We start from the raw sequence: 15978 nt of genomic DNA, 5'->3' as shown, positions 1-15978 counted from the left end.
AACCGGAGCACAACTGAAACTATCCAGCTTTGCACCTCTGTGCAAAGTTCCCTCTTCTGCGCTGATAACTGGCACACATGCTACAGGGAAGATTATAGCTGTTTGTTTCCAAGTCTCAAGTCTCAACAGATTTAATTTGCTGAGAAATATTGGCCATGCATGCATTTTCACAGCATCTTCCTATTCAGTAGATATTTATGCTTTCTTTGTAGAAAACCGGAGCACAACTGAAACTATCCAGCTTTGCACCTCTGTGCAAAGTTCCCTCTTCTGCGCTGATAACTGGCACACATGCTACAGGGAAGATTATAGCTGTTTGTTTCCAAGTCTCAAGTCTCAACAGATTTAATTTGCTGAGAAATATTGGCCAGACATTGGATCTCCTTTTTTGTTCTGCAGCACTGCACAACACACAATCCACTTTGTAAAAACAATTTAAAAATGTATTCTTGTTCCTTTTATAATGCCTTTTTATACTGAACTACACATTACATAGAAACTGGATGTAATTCTATCTCACTTAGACATTTGGTTCCCACAAACTAATTAGTTTTGTGTAGCCATCCAAGTTAAAACCACACATATAGTATCAATCAGTTCATTTGGGGGATGCTTTTAATTCATTGTATAAGTGTCTATCAAATCGAAAAACTTGTGATACTGATATGTACACGTTGTGTAAATGTACCTTTCATGACTGCTTAATTGTGTATGAAAATGGAATCTCTAATTTGGTAATATATAAAAGCTGCATCTTCCTGTTGCAAGTGAGCAAGACAACAGCTCTGATAGTAGACGCTTGGGCTTTGGGCTATTTTTGGAGAACAGGCTTTGCTGAATATTTTCACAATATTTAATAATGATTATACAACAGCCGGACCCTGCTCTCCCATTGTTTTCTATTGAGGTCAGACTCTCTGTTATTATTCAGTAATGGAAACAGTAAATAAAGCCGAGACGTGACACTCATTATTGACACCGGTTTTAAAACCACTGCTTACTGATGAAACTCTTTACTAATGACCATGTGAAATGAAAATGATGTGTTACAGCTGTTAATTGCCCCATTTACCAGTACAAAAATAATCTTCTTTGAAACTGCTACAGAGGACCAGATATGTACAAATGCAAGCTGTTGACATTTGAATTGCCTTTGTATGCTGCTTTGGGGAAAGTTTGAAATCGTGGACTTATGTATTCTGAAATGTTCAAAACGATACTGTATAAACTGCTTTGCTACAATTGATCATTACTGAAACATTCTAACCATAACTTATAGTTAATAACAAAGTCCCATACCATTCTATAATCATGAAAAGGCAGAATCTTCATATCAAATCCAATCAGAGAAAAATTAAAATAAATGCTTCTAGATATAAACTTCATACCATATTCACTTAAAACCAAACACTGTGAGACTTACCTCATGATGGAATTGTCTCTCTTCCTTTATTCAAGCAGAGTACTGTTCTGACTTATATATACGCTGTACCCCTTCTCCGAGTCTTTGCTCTTGAAATGCTTGACTTTGTATTTCCTCTGCGCTTTTTGTGTCTGCAGAACTAAATCTGTTGGTCTTTTCGCAATCAAAGTTTAGGAGAAACATGAGGCGTTTTCTCAGGTGAGTTGCAGCCCCATAATCTTCTGTAGTTGCCTGTGTGAGTGCCTTATTGTCCAGCAGTAGGTTTGCCACCTGATAGCTCCTCACACACACACACACTGCCACACACACACACTGCCACTTGAAAAAAAAACAAAACTAAAAAAAAAACAACCTATATTGCAAAACAACAACAATAGTGCAATTCAGTGTCTCCTTCGGCATTCTCTGGTGTGCTCTGCTATCTCATGAAGGATATAGTACAGTGGAGAAACCCAATAGCCCTTCATTAACTAATCCAGGACCTCCTGAGAGTGAGTAAGTGGCATGGCTCCAAGTTGTTTCACCTCCCGAGTCACAGGACACACACTCTCACGCACACATACGTCGTGTAAGTGCTCCTGTGGCATGCACGAAGTGTGATGTGCGCGTGTGACAGGACACACAGTCTCAGCGCACACGCGCGGCGCCACGCAAACGCACACTGCGTGTGTACGTGTGCAACACACAATGTGTGCCGCAACACCATGTGTGAATGTACTGTGTCGTCACACACACACACACACACACTCACACACACCCACCCACACACACACACACACACTGCCACTTGGACTGACACTGCCTTTCACTCACTTCCTGACAGGCATACAGATTAACTGGACTTTGTACAGCTATGTTGCTTATAGCCCCTGCAATTCACTCCTGTGGAAATGTATCATTTATGTTTATGGGGTTACAGATGCAGAATAACCTTATAAAAGTTTATTACTGTAAACTTACAGTAATATTGCAGTTTTACCATGCTTTTCCCATGGTTATACTATGCATTTACCATAGTTTACCGTGGTGTGTTATATTTTTATTAGTATGCTTTACCATACCTCTCCGGGCTTCACAATGCTTACCGATGTTTTACCACTCTTACTACAGGGAAACTTTTACAAGGGGAAACTAAGGTCATTATTTTGAGAATGTCTTTCCAAACATGATCAGTGATACTGGTGCTCTTTCATACTACCATGCACCATACAACTGGTAAAATCTTTTTTCATTGACTCAAAAGTTAAGAATCTCAGTAATCATACTCAGGTACCCAAATGCAATTCAGTACAAAAAAAACACAAAACTAAAAAAAAAAAAACTATATTGCAAAACAACAACAATAGTGCAATTCAGTGTCTCCTAAGCACTGGAGTAAACGCTTTGAAAATACAGCCCCATCTGTTGTAGTTAAAACCCACTCCAGTGGTGTAATCAATCAGAAATCAGATCATGTTACTATAATGAGCCCAGCATACCCCTTTAAAAGTTCATAGTTAATATTAAGCTTATTTGCATATCTCAAGCAGAGTACAGGGCTTGGTGTCCAGTTGTGGACAATCGATGAGAAAGGAGAGCTAGTGAGCGGTCTAGTACTGTCACACTATCTGTATTCCCTCTGACTGTCATATTTGCAGAGTTGTATTGAGAAAGTATTTTGTATTCTCTCTAACTTTGTCATGTTTGTGAGGGTGCATTGAGATCATCTTGTGCTTGCTGATCAACACCTACAAATAAAAGGGGCCTTTTACTTTACTTGCAAGAGCCACATGGATTTATTATGTTCAGTGAAGAATACACATTACATACAGTTCTTCACACTACAGAACACAAAAAGTATATATAGAACTGTATTGAAATATTTGCAAGAACTAAATGTTAATAGAATTAAAAGCAGGTAATAAAATAGATTTTAAAGCACTTGATTAAATGGTATACAGTACCAGCCTTAGAAGTCACCATTACAGTAATACATTTTGGAGAAAATATGAACAGTAACATTATATACAAAATATATAAACCAAACACCAAATGGGCAGATTCTGTCCTGGAGTATTGCAAGGCAATCCCAACATACACACAAGGTCTGAACTGACTTAGTTAGTCATCTAGTACAGTGTTTATTAAACTGTTTAATATTGCAAACCTTTGCTTCTAAATTATTATCAAGGCTGTTCCACATGATACTATTTTTTGGCTATTTGTTGTGGATGAGCTACATCATTTGTGCAGTGCTTTGGTATTATTCATTTACACTGAGTTTCGAAAGGTTACTGCTGTACTTTTTTTCAGACATTGTGTTTGATAGTTTTTTTACTGTGATTTTTATTGCAGAGTTGAATACAGAACACATAAGGAAGATAGGCAGCATATAGATAAGATTAGAGCAGCCACTAGTGGACACTTTCAGAAATTGTTTCAGTGTTATTTAAAATGTGTTTGTTGTATTGTATGTAATTTCATTAATGTATATATGTGTCAATAAACACAGTCACAGACAAAAGTATTGTCACATTGACAGGGAGAACCCTGTTGCTGGGCTGCTGTTTAGTAAACAGGAAGGCTTGCCCAGGGCTGAGCTGATCGGGAGGTCCTGATTGGCTGGGGGTGGTGCCTGGGGAGCCTACACCTGCTTAAGATCGCAGAAGCCCATGGCTTCAAAGACAGGCGCTGAGTGAACAGTTGCTTTGTGTACACAGAGTAGGAGAGCGTCCGTTCCAGAGGAAAATACTACTGCACGAAACCCTTCTACTCCAGGACGGTGCTCGTGAAGGCATTGCCTAGCCGGGGGCCTTCGGAGGAGACCGGAGTCACCAGGACTTCATTAGGTTAGTTTTGGGGGATTTGATCTGAACAGCAGTTCCTGGAGTGGGGTGTCTCTTTTAGAGAGGCTAGTGTTTGCCTTTTAGTAGTATTATGTTTTATTTTAGTTTTGTTTTCTTTTTTAAATCTGGTGCTAGGATTGCCATTGTTGGTACCCTAGCATCGGCATCTATGTGACATGTCAACACCCACTGCTCTATATCTGACTCATTATTTTGAGTGACGACCCACGCAGGTAACATGCCATCAGATATGGTGTCAGAAGTGGGCATCACTCGTCCTGTTGAGTCAAGGCAGGATAGACAGAGCAATTGGCTGCCAGGATGCGCAGTCATAAGAACCAGATGATGATCAGCAGCCACCAGAGGCGCTGAGTGAGCAACTGGAGGTGTGGGCGAGACAGCCAGTGGACGAGGAGCTACCATCCTGACAGCTGTTGAGGGGTGATGTGTCGAAACAGGGAAGGCGAGGAGACAATGTCTCCAGTCCCTAAACTGCTAAAACACTCCCATATCATAATCAAACCACCTCTCATTTTTGGAAGAATTTTGTTGAAGAATGCTTCAGATTCCTGTTCTTATCTTGTTTTATACAGTTTATTTGAAAGTGGTTTGCAGTGAGATCTTTGTGCATACAACTCTTAAGTGTTCTGTGTTTTATGTACAGTTCTTTCATGCACCATTATGCCTGATGCTTTTAAATCTTTCTTTAAGACTTTGGCTGTTAATCTTGGATTTTTTTTGGATGTCCACTTCTTTTTTGGATTTTTTTTCAATATTTGTTTTCTTATATTTCATTTAGCTGTTCCTCATCTACTGTTATGTGTCTACTCTTGACAGTTGCTGGTGCACTTATTTTATGTTTTTATTTTTTTTCAGGTGCACTGCTGTTTTCATTCAGAAAGTTGGTATTGTACCAATCATTTTTAGTTTTATCCCCAAATATATTAAAGGTCACTCATTTTTGGCAGTGGTTTTGTATAAAATGCAGTTTGTCATGGAATTTAGAATGCAGTGGTGCGTATAAGCAATAAGACATGACAGGGTGTTGATTGTGCTAGAATAACCACACGCCCAGGAGCGTCTTAAGGCGAATATTATTTGTCTCATGAAGTTGACGGTACCAGGGACTGTACAGTTTTCTAAATTAAATGGCTGGTTACACAGTTGAACAGATTGTGCAGTAGGTGGCTCTGTTCATTGAGTAGGGGAGTTTGTTTCTGCCTTTTGTTTACGAGTTGACAACAGTATTCCAGAGAGGATGCAACTCCAGGACTTCCTGTCTTTCTCAGCTGGTGCCCAATAGCTTCTTGAACTATGGGTGCGTTGTTAAATTCATCTGTTTTCTGCATCGCTGAGTCATTTGGTGCTCATCGGTGTGGGGAATTTAACAACAGTTTGGTGAATCAACATAACTGATAACATACTTGTCAACATTTGGAAACTGCTCAGCGGGACACAAAAAGCACTCATTATAGACGTATCCCCCCCAACTCAACAACACACGACCATCATGACAGTAAAAATAGACATAATGACGTGTCCTTACCTTTGTTTGTTAGTGTCAGCCACACAAAGACTGTTGGCATGTTTGTGATAATAACAATAGAAAGGTGGCTGCTGCGGCATGCAAGGCTGTGGTTGACCTGTGTGAGCTGAAATCTTATTGGGATGGAAGTTTAGTTCCCTTTCAATTCGAAGACGACCACCACTGACACTGGTATGGGGACATTCCTGCCCTTCGGGTAGGTATTGCTGAGCTCTCTATACCAGAGCTGCCGAAAGACCCCATCCTGTGATGACGCACTCGGTCCTGCCCACGGAGGGAATAAAACCATCATTCGCAGGAAGATGCTCCTCTTTTTCCCTCTCAAGATGGTAAGGTGAGACCTCTGTGTTTAGCTGAGTCTGGATGAGGAAAGAGCTTCTTGAGTCAAATTGAGTCTTGATGTATTTTCCTTACATTCGTGCTGAAAGTGGGCTTGCCGCTTTCCTGGAATCAATGACTTAAAAGACAAAGAGTCCTTTGTGTCTTTCAGCGGTCTCCTCGCTTGCATGGTAGGCCGTTCTTTTTTTTATCTGTCTGTCGTACGTTTATTTTCTTCTCGGAGTACACGTGTCCTCCTCAGGGCTAGGCCTTGCCGTATCCCCGCTATCGAGTGACTTTGCAGCCATGCTCTCCTCCATGGGGCTAGGCCTTGCCGCATCCCCACTGTCGAGTAGACCTTGCCGGCAGTACAGGTCCGCCACTTTGGTGAGTCAGGCTCCCACGGAGAGGGGTACTACTCGAGGTACTTAGGAAAGCATTAGTTCTCTTAGTGGCCCCCAAGCGGCCCAGGAGAATATGGTTTTTGACCCTATGCCAGCTGCCACGACCAGCTCTGGGAGATTCACTTCATTTGGATCTCCTCAGTCAAGCACCCAGAACCAGGCAGGTTCCAGTTATGGGTCTGGCCCCTGAAAGGGATTTGCTGGTTAGCCCTAGGAAATGATGCAGAGCGCTAGGGCAGACTCCACTAGGTCTTTGTATACCTGCAAGTGGAAGTATTTTCAAATTTGGTGTCTGGCTGGGAACTATGACCCCATTACTTGCCCTTCCACCTTGAAGGTGTATTTAGTGGCTATCTCTGCTTGCCATGCCCCCGTAGAGTCTATGTCTCCAGGTGCACATTTTTTGGCTAACCATTTCCTTACCATTTCCTTAAAGGCGCATTGTGATTACACCCTCCTAGGAGGACTGTTCTCCCCGAATGGAGCCGTAATATTGTACTAGAGGCTCTCATGAAGGCCCCGTTTGAGCCCTTACACTCCATAGAGCAGAAGTTTCTGTCTATAGAGACAGCTTTCCTCTTGGCTATCACCTCCGCTAAGTGGATCAATGAGCTGCAGGCATTGTCTGTACACAGCACCTGCATGCGTATTTGGGAAGATGGCAGTAGGGTGTCGCTGCGCACCAACCCCGCTTTCCTCCCCAAGGTGATTACAGCCTTCCACATCAACCAATCTGTGGAATAGAGTCTTTTCGTCCCCCTCCATTTACTTCCACGGAGGATGAGAGATTGAATTTCCTCTGCCCAATACGGGCATTGAGATGCTATGTGCATAGGACAAGAGCTCTGCGTCTATTTGACCAGCTCTTTGTCTGTCACGGAACACGGACCCTAGGACAGCCCCCCTCTCTAAGCAAGCCAACTGGTGTTATGCCTAGAAGTGTCACTGCCAAATAGTGTCACCTGGCAGAATTTGGCATCTATAGGTGCCAAATAGTGTCACTGCCAAATAGTGTCACCAGATCACTGATCCATTTTCAGCACCTTCCCACACAACGCTTGCTGGTGTAGAATACAGTGGTATGTTTTAAGTGTCGTTGGACAATTCACCTCCTATAGTTTTTTGCACACCAAAACAAATGGCGCTCCATTTGTTTGTTGTCAATCCAACTAATTTCTCCCACTGTAATTTCATGTTGCGTGCACACTTCTCAAACTGTTGAAATATATAATTTTCTGTGGTAGTGAGGTGCATAGCTGCAACATCCAAAAGCTAACAGAGAAGTCTACATCGTCACCCCGGATAAAAATAGATAACGCAGCAGACGGTATCAGTAATATCTGTGCTCTCGTCAACAGCAAGAGAAAAGGCTATGAAATCGTTTGCTTTTTCAGTGAGGTCTCTCGGTAGCCAGGTCATCCCGGAACGATGTTTTGGTGCCATCTTCAAATTGAAAGGGAACTACAGTACTACAGTCTAGTCTAGGGAAATTAGTTTTATCATGTTAATTTAGTTTAGACATGATGTACCAAACAAATAATATGTTATCAACCTCAGTTGATTATATATTCAAATTAACTCAGAAATGGGGCAACTACCAATTCCAGTGCATTCGGAAGTCATCAATTTTAACAGTTTCTACTCAATCATGATATAAACTAGCTTTAGCATGCAAGTTATTACATATTATTTGTTTATGATATTATATTATTAAGGGTTCTCAACCTTTGTTGTAACTTAATTACTTCCTATTACACATAGGCATTGTACCGTCATTCATTTTAATGAGGGGTTTTACCAGACACAACCAATGAATATTTGGTTGTTATTATCAAATTATCAACCATGTCCATATGGTTCTTTTTGTTCTTCACAAAAAGGAATTCTTAAATTTGATTTACACTGTATTTTTCTAAAAACCCTACTTTAAAGTACAGTGTTTTTTTTTCTTTTTTCTTTTTTTCAATCAGTGTTGGATCTAATCTCACCATGTAAAGTATTACACATTTTACACGCACCAGGAATCAATTATCTCTGACAATTTTCAGGTATTTCTTGTAAAAGGGAGTAAAACTTTGACATTTGGTAAAGAATTACTTAACAGTCTTAAGGTTAGTTTTACTAATAGTTACCAGTTCTACATTAGAAAGTGCATATATTAGCATTACTGTAACAGTATTCTTAATCAGGAGATCTAATGCATTTTCGTGGCATGGTCTTACGAACTTATAGTTCACCATTTATCATGTGTGCGAAACATGTCTACTGATTTCAATATATGACAATCAGCATTCACGGGAATGGAATTATTATAATCTAACCATAATCGATTCAGTCTAATTAACTTACAGATCCTTATGACAAACAATATACAGCAGCACAGATCACATCTATTATGTTTTCTATACTAGTTATTTATTTCAAGTTTCACAATTATTTTACGCATACGGTATATTTTAACCCAGAGACCTGAATAATTACCATGGCAGTTGCACTGATAATTCCTGGAATTAGTTTAACTATTGTGGAGATATTAATATCTAAAATTGTCATAGTTGCAGGTTTTCTTCCTATTATAGTGTACGGTTTTAAAACGTCATTAGGATACTAATATCTTGTTCAACAGGAGAATGTTACCTCAACTAGTTATTATGAACATACTTTGAAATGGCATTTTAAGAGTACTTATCAAGCTTAATTTGGTAAGCTATAAGATAATCTAACTAAAGATTTCTCTGTTTTCTTTTTCTCACTCCATGCTAAATTTGTAGCACAAAAGCAAAGGTTTCTTTCATATGTTCTTTCAAGTGTGTTACATATGGAAAAGGTAGGCATTGAATTGAATCAAATTTACACCCCTCTTCCCCCCCTTACCATATACAAAATATATAGCTAAGGCTATTTTTCTACCAGACACTAATTCAAAGGGGGTAATTTTAATAAAACATTTGGAATAACTAATAACATTTGTATCACATAAGTTCCTTTGAACATCACTGATTCCAAAAATATTCAAACCCATTATGTGACTAATTGATTAATCTCAGACAATAGTGTCCATGCATATAGGTGAGGTGAGTGATTTATTGTTGTACACTCTTAATTCTGGTTGTGAAAGCAAAGGGTTCAAGCGAATGCCATTCCAGGGTGGTACACATTTGTTAGGCTAACATGATATTAATCAGTTACATTTCCCCATTGTCTATTTATTTTGGCGTCAAGTGCCGTGTCCTGATTTATTTTTTTAATAATAAACCGCGCAGCAGCGCATTCATTCATCATTTCCTCTCGCAGTACTTTGTGTTTCTTCTGGTCTGACGTCCCCACTACAGCCGTCTTTGTCACAGACACTCATTTTTTTTTTTTTTTTTTTGCCTGACCTGCAACACAGTCCTTTCATCAGCGACTCTGTCCAATCCGAGTGAGAACTCTGTATTCAGATCTTGACACAGCTGCGTAAATCTATCACGAATTTCTATCTTCTGTCTAAAAATCCAACAATTTACTGTGGGGTCAGTTGTGATTCGAAAGAGATACCGTTTTTCAAACTCTGTAGCGCTTGGCATAAACTGCAGGGCAAAATTCAAATATTTAATGTACGTTGCTACGTTGCAATGTGGATTTGAGGGAGACAACTTTTCAATGTTTCTAGCCAATTCTCTCACTTGTTGCCAGTCTAAGCTCAGATCCCCTTCTCTGTGAGAGGTAATCTGAACAGGAATGGATGGACTGAATTCAATTTCGCCCTGGTCTGTCGTGCAGCTACCAGGAGAGTTTTCGCTGTCATGCGAGAATGTCTCCCGGGCTGAGAGCGAGAGATCCCCATTTAGAGATGCTGCAAAGCAGGGATATTGAAAATCATTCCCCCTTTCTTGTATGTCATTTGACCGCAGCGCGTCAGTCTGTGTATAGTAGCTGTTTCTCAGTGCGTGCGCCCTGTTTAGCAAAACAAACTGATCCCTAAAAGACTGCTTTTCTTCGATCACAGTGCACAATGCCTTTTGCAAATTATCTCTGATTTACCAATGTGTCAAACTTAATTTCCAAAGCATTTTTTTTTCACAGACCACTGATAAATATTTCAATTTTAACTCGTCTCTCTCTTGAATTACCATCTCGCTGATTCGAGCAGAATTAACCCGGCCTCTTTTGCAGTGGTTATTTCGACCGGATCACCTGTTCATTATTTTTAGCTTTTTTTTTTTTTTTTTTTAACTGCTTCAGAGTAAACGCTAATTGCTTCGACTATCTCCTATCCTAACCCAGGCTCTGCTGCCTAGTATCAACTTGGACAGCATTTGTTTAATGCCACGCTTAAAACAACATCCAGTACTTCAATGTGAACAGAGACTTCATCCACTGTTCCTCTCTGAACTAAACGTTAAAATTCACAAAACAACGGTGCCATTGTTATTCAAAGTAGTACCAGCAAAATAATGATATCTAATTACTTTAAACTAAAATCTGTTTGCAGGTGATTTAATGTGCACAGCATAGCTCACGCTGACAGACTGCAGCTCCGGGGTGGGATTCTCGGCTCAGTATGTAAGAAGCGTTAGAATAGTGCTGTTTCATTTATTTTTGAACGTGTGTTTAAGAAATTGTTTCTCAAATTATCAATGGAATCTAGTTCATTTCAGTCTATGATCTCTCAGCGGAGCGTCCAATAATGTAGTGACTTTGGTATACAATTTGTTTATATATAAATTAGTCTCTAGGCGCACTGTTTAAGAACGTCCAAATGTTAGTAACTGAGACATACCATAATAGTTTGGTGATATCAGGTAGAACTCGGATTCCCTTGACAACTGTTGACATCCACACAACGTGTCAGAAATATAAAACAATCGTTCAAGGGAAAAAGGGGTGCACAACTAATCTAATATTACAGAAAGGAAAGGCTATTGGTTAGAGATATGAGTGAATAATAATATGCAGTTCACTGATTCCATAGTCAAACGATTACAAGGACCATAACATCATTAGCATACATGGTTGATATACTAATATTGAATGTTTTATCATAGTGTCAATATGCACGAGAATTAATTCAACTTCCCATTCAGATCGGAATCCAACATTCCAGCACCTAATTTAGCAAATTAGTTTGACCATGTTAATTTAGTTTAGACGTCATGTACCAAACTAATAATATGTTAACAACCTCAGTTGATTATGTATTCAAATTAACTCAGAAATGAGGCGATGATGAAATTCTCTGCATTTACGAGGCAACTCCTTTTTAGTTGCACATTCCAAACAAACACAATACATGATGATTTCCATTACATGAGGGTAGATGTTGAACTTCATGCTGATTTGAACTCGGCTCTCGCCAAGATAAGAACCAACTAAGATGTAGCTTTGCAGTAAACTAATATGATCCATCTGCATCTCCATCCATTTGCGTTGTTTTCCATCTGATGGTGTTGATATCCTTCTGTCTGGTGTTGATTGCTGAAGTGTAATGCTGGCTCCAGGGATCAACTCATTTTGTCTCCCCAGCGCATCAGCACACACAACGGCTGCGATGCTGGCTCCGGGGATCAACCCAGTGTGGTCTCCCCAGTGCATCAACATGACAACCGTCTGGATTGAGCTAAGTAGGGTACATCTCTGGGGTCTTCAAGTGGGCACCTTCCGTCCTCTGTGTTTCGTTGACTAGACCACGACACCTCAAGAGGGCTCAACTGTGATTCTGGCATCCCAGAATCACCCCCTTCCATCCCCCACTCAGCTTAGCCCTGCTTACTTACCTGTACATCAGCATTGTTTTCTTTTTATTGTGCTTGAGATCCCCATCCAGAATCTTTCCATCTCAACCACAGCCAGTTGCTGCTCCTTTCTGCTGCTTCAGATAAGTTCTTCACTGTGCGACGCAACTCTTGGCCACTGAACCCGACGTCTCTGAGAAACAGGCTGTAGAGTGTGCCACAAATCCTCGACAACCCACCTCCACTGGGTAAACTTGGACTCTCCACCCTCGCTCTTCCTCTTCAGCAGCTAGTTGAGCATACCAAAGTTTCTTCCTCTCATACGACTCATCCACAACATCTTCCCATGGCACTGTTAACTCTACCAGATGAACAAGTCATGCTGATCCAGACCACAAGACAATGTCTGGTCAAAGGTTAGTGGTGACAATCTCAGTTGGAAAAATAAGCTGTTGACCAACATCTGCCAGCATTTTTAGTCTATAGCAGCTTCCAGTGGTCCTGAGCGAGGCTTGGTTTTAACACCTTTTTTTGGTGGTTGCTCTCTTTGAAGGAGAAATATTGTCTTTTGTGTGTAATGCTTTGATGGAACAGGTGGCAACTTATTGGTCAGGTTACGTTTGTCTTCCAATGCTAAGGCCAAACATCACAGCACCTGGTCATGGCACCAGGTAAACCGTCCTTGGCTAAGACCCACCTTACATCCTGTCAAAATGTGCCTTAATGTTGCAGGTGATGAATACAAAGGACATGAGGTATCCTCACCCACCCAGAGGTTTAGATTCTGTGGTGATGGGAGAACATCATATGCTGATCTGATGAGGAAACTGATCCTGCTCTGTTCCATTGTCCATAGGTCTTGCCAGCCAATCTTGCGTTGTTCCACACTTTCCCATCTCATCCATTCTACCTGCTTGGCCTGGGAAATGGCCTTTACACACCTGATCCTCTCCTCCTACTTTTGCACCTCATTGACTACCAGCTTCCTCCATTGAGCCGGGGTTGCCTTGTGCCATGTAGGTGGAGCTGAACTGAGACCAGAACCTCCTTTTCCCTGCTGAACTTGCCCCATAAAATCTTCGATTTGGGGCAGCCTTAGCATCTTCTACAGCTTTCTTTGCCGTCCATTTTTTTCCCGTTTTCAACACAGGTGCTGCCTCCCTTATGCATTTGTCATGTGAATCTACTAATGTCATTTCCAGACGGACTTTGGCACACTTAAACTCCTCGGTTAGAGCTGAGATTGGTAGCTGTAGTATTCCTTTACCATAAAGTGGAAATCCCAGCCATTTCCTGACGTATGAACTGATTAAAGCTTCCAGCTTCTCAATTGTTGTCAAGGAAACCTCGTACACAGTCAGTGGCCACAGCAGTCTTGGCAGTAGACCAAACTGAAAGCACCAGAGTTTGTTTGCCTGGTAAAGCGCTGCAGTCTATGCTTGTTGTCTAACTTCTCTCACACGAACTGTGTCCTTTAGTTCCCCGTTGTACCATCTCACTAGACTTTTCACTGGCTTCCTGGACACTATTGGTATAGCCTCACCATTAATATAGAACCTTTTATCTACTATTTTACCTATAATTATAGAGATGCTCCTTGATTTAGTGGGCTTGAATTGCATTCATGCCCATTCAATTTTATTGGTTAATTTGCCCAATAACCGATTAGTGCAGGCTACTGTTGTAGTCATTGTTGTCATGTCATCCCTGTAGGTCTGAATTGGTGGTAGTTGCATTCCAGAAGTCAAGCGCTCTCTTCCCACTACCCATTTTGATTCCCTTATAATTACTTCCATTGCCATGGTAAAAGCCAGTGGAGAAATGGTGGTTCCTGCCATTATTCCAACTTCTAGGCATTGCCATGTAGTGCTGAATTCTGAAGTTGAAAAACTAAATTGCAAATCTCCAAAGCAGGCTTTCATTAAATTTATTATTGTCATCGGTGACAAAATCAAATGCTGCCCAAAGAAGTTCATGTGGCACTGAACCATATGCATTAGCCAAATCCAGGAATGTCACATGGAGCTCCTTCCTCTCCTTATTTGCTGATTGAATTTCTTACACACTCTAAAACACGACATTATATTCTATTCCTAGAACAATTTATCCACTTAAGCAACTTTAGCATTTGTTTCAGTTACTTTCTTGAATCATAAAGTATTTAATATTAGACATGTTGAATACTTATTGATTTCCATATACAAACGTCAATCTGTGTTAATGAATACTGCAGCTTTCTAGATCCGCAGTTCCAATGTAGACAGTATTTTGCTGTACGCATTGTATTGCGTAGGCTCACAATACAAATAGTTCTTTTCAAATGAAGATCAGCTTGTTGATGTCCAAGGCTTGCAACATTATCTTTGTTGTTGGCAGTTTTCCCACTGGGAATAGTTCCGTTGATCAGACGTAACTCAGTTCAGCCAATGCATTGCAATTGAAAAGTTATATAGTTTATAAAAGTGTTCTTGTGGCAATTCTTCTGTACAACTGTACGTGGAAACAAATACCCACTTTCTGATTAATGCAGTATCCCTTTTCTGATCCAGGCTCTCGTAGGACAGACGGCAGGGCCCTTCCTCAGAAAATGATTCTAGTGATTATTCAGAAAATTAGTTCTTCCTTGCATTATGTGCATTTGAGCATGTATGCTCCCATGACTCTGCAACTTTTGTTCAGAGCAGTGTAGCATCCATTTTGTCCCTCCGAATTTCAAGACAACTCTAGCGGGAGGACACAGTGACTCTTTGCGGTCAGCACGCATGTCTGAGGAGCAGCAGAAGCTGGAAGACAGCAGCAGCTCGTTCACACAGCAGAAGCTCTCTCCACTTCAAAAGTCAGCGGGTTTTGTGATTCTCTCTTCAACCCTGTGATTGGCTAGTCGGGTTATTTTGGGCAGTACCTGAGTCCACGTGAAGTGTCTTTATTTGGTTGTTCTCATAACGACGTGGACCCTTGTCGGCTGGATTTACGACAAGGACTGGTTCCCGTCTAGTATGAAGACACCTAGAATTGTTTGGCTTGTGGTGCTGAATGGGTCATTCAGAGATCGTGAAGATAAGCCATGTGTCCCGAAACATTTTGTTTCACAAATTCACTATTTCAGGCATGCTGAGAGACTGAACCAAAGGTAAAATATGTTGTTGACTTTGTTAAAATTATCAAATCCCCATGAGTGCAGAAACATTAAAAAAAAAAAAATTATCACACATATAGAATGATAGAGATATACATATTATACAAATTCAGGTGACAAAGTTCTCTTTTCAGTTCAGAATTCCACAACAATCACTGAACCTTAATATGGAACGTAAAACATTTTCCAATTCAGTCACCTTGCATCTAAATATGAACACCAAAGCATTATGTTTTCACTATGAACTCAATAAGCAACCAAGCACACCACACTAAAGAGTCTCCTCTTTTATTGCAGGTCAAAAAGCAAAAGAGATAATTAGCCAATCAAGAGAGAGCATTGCAAAGATGGTGGGAGGGTTCTCTGATGACATTATTTTCATATCTGGAGGAATGAGGTGAGAATCAATCAAATACTGTTTGATTCCTTAAAATAGCCCTTGCAATTAAAGCAGGGATAACCAGCTCTGGGGTCAATTACAATTGTAATTGTGCCATTTGTAATTAATTGCAATTATCATGTTGTTATAATTGTAATTTGTAGTTGAACCCTGGCACACCTGCTTATTTGTAATATACCATAATTGTTCTAGTACAATTCAATTACGCATTT

This window comes from Polyodon spathula, chromosome 14, assembly GCF_017654505.1.
Source record: "Polyodon spathula isolate WHYD16114869_AA chromosome 14, ASM1765450v1, whole genome shotgun sequence".
Lineage (NCBI taxonomy): Eukaryota > Metazoa > Chordata > Actinopteri > Acipenseriformes > Polyodontidae > Polyodon > Polyodon spathula.
The sequence above is the reverse complement of the archived record's forward strand: the minus strand, read 5'-3'. Positions refer to the sequence as shown.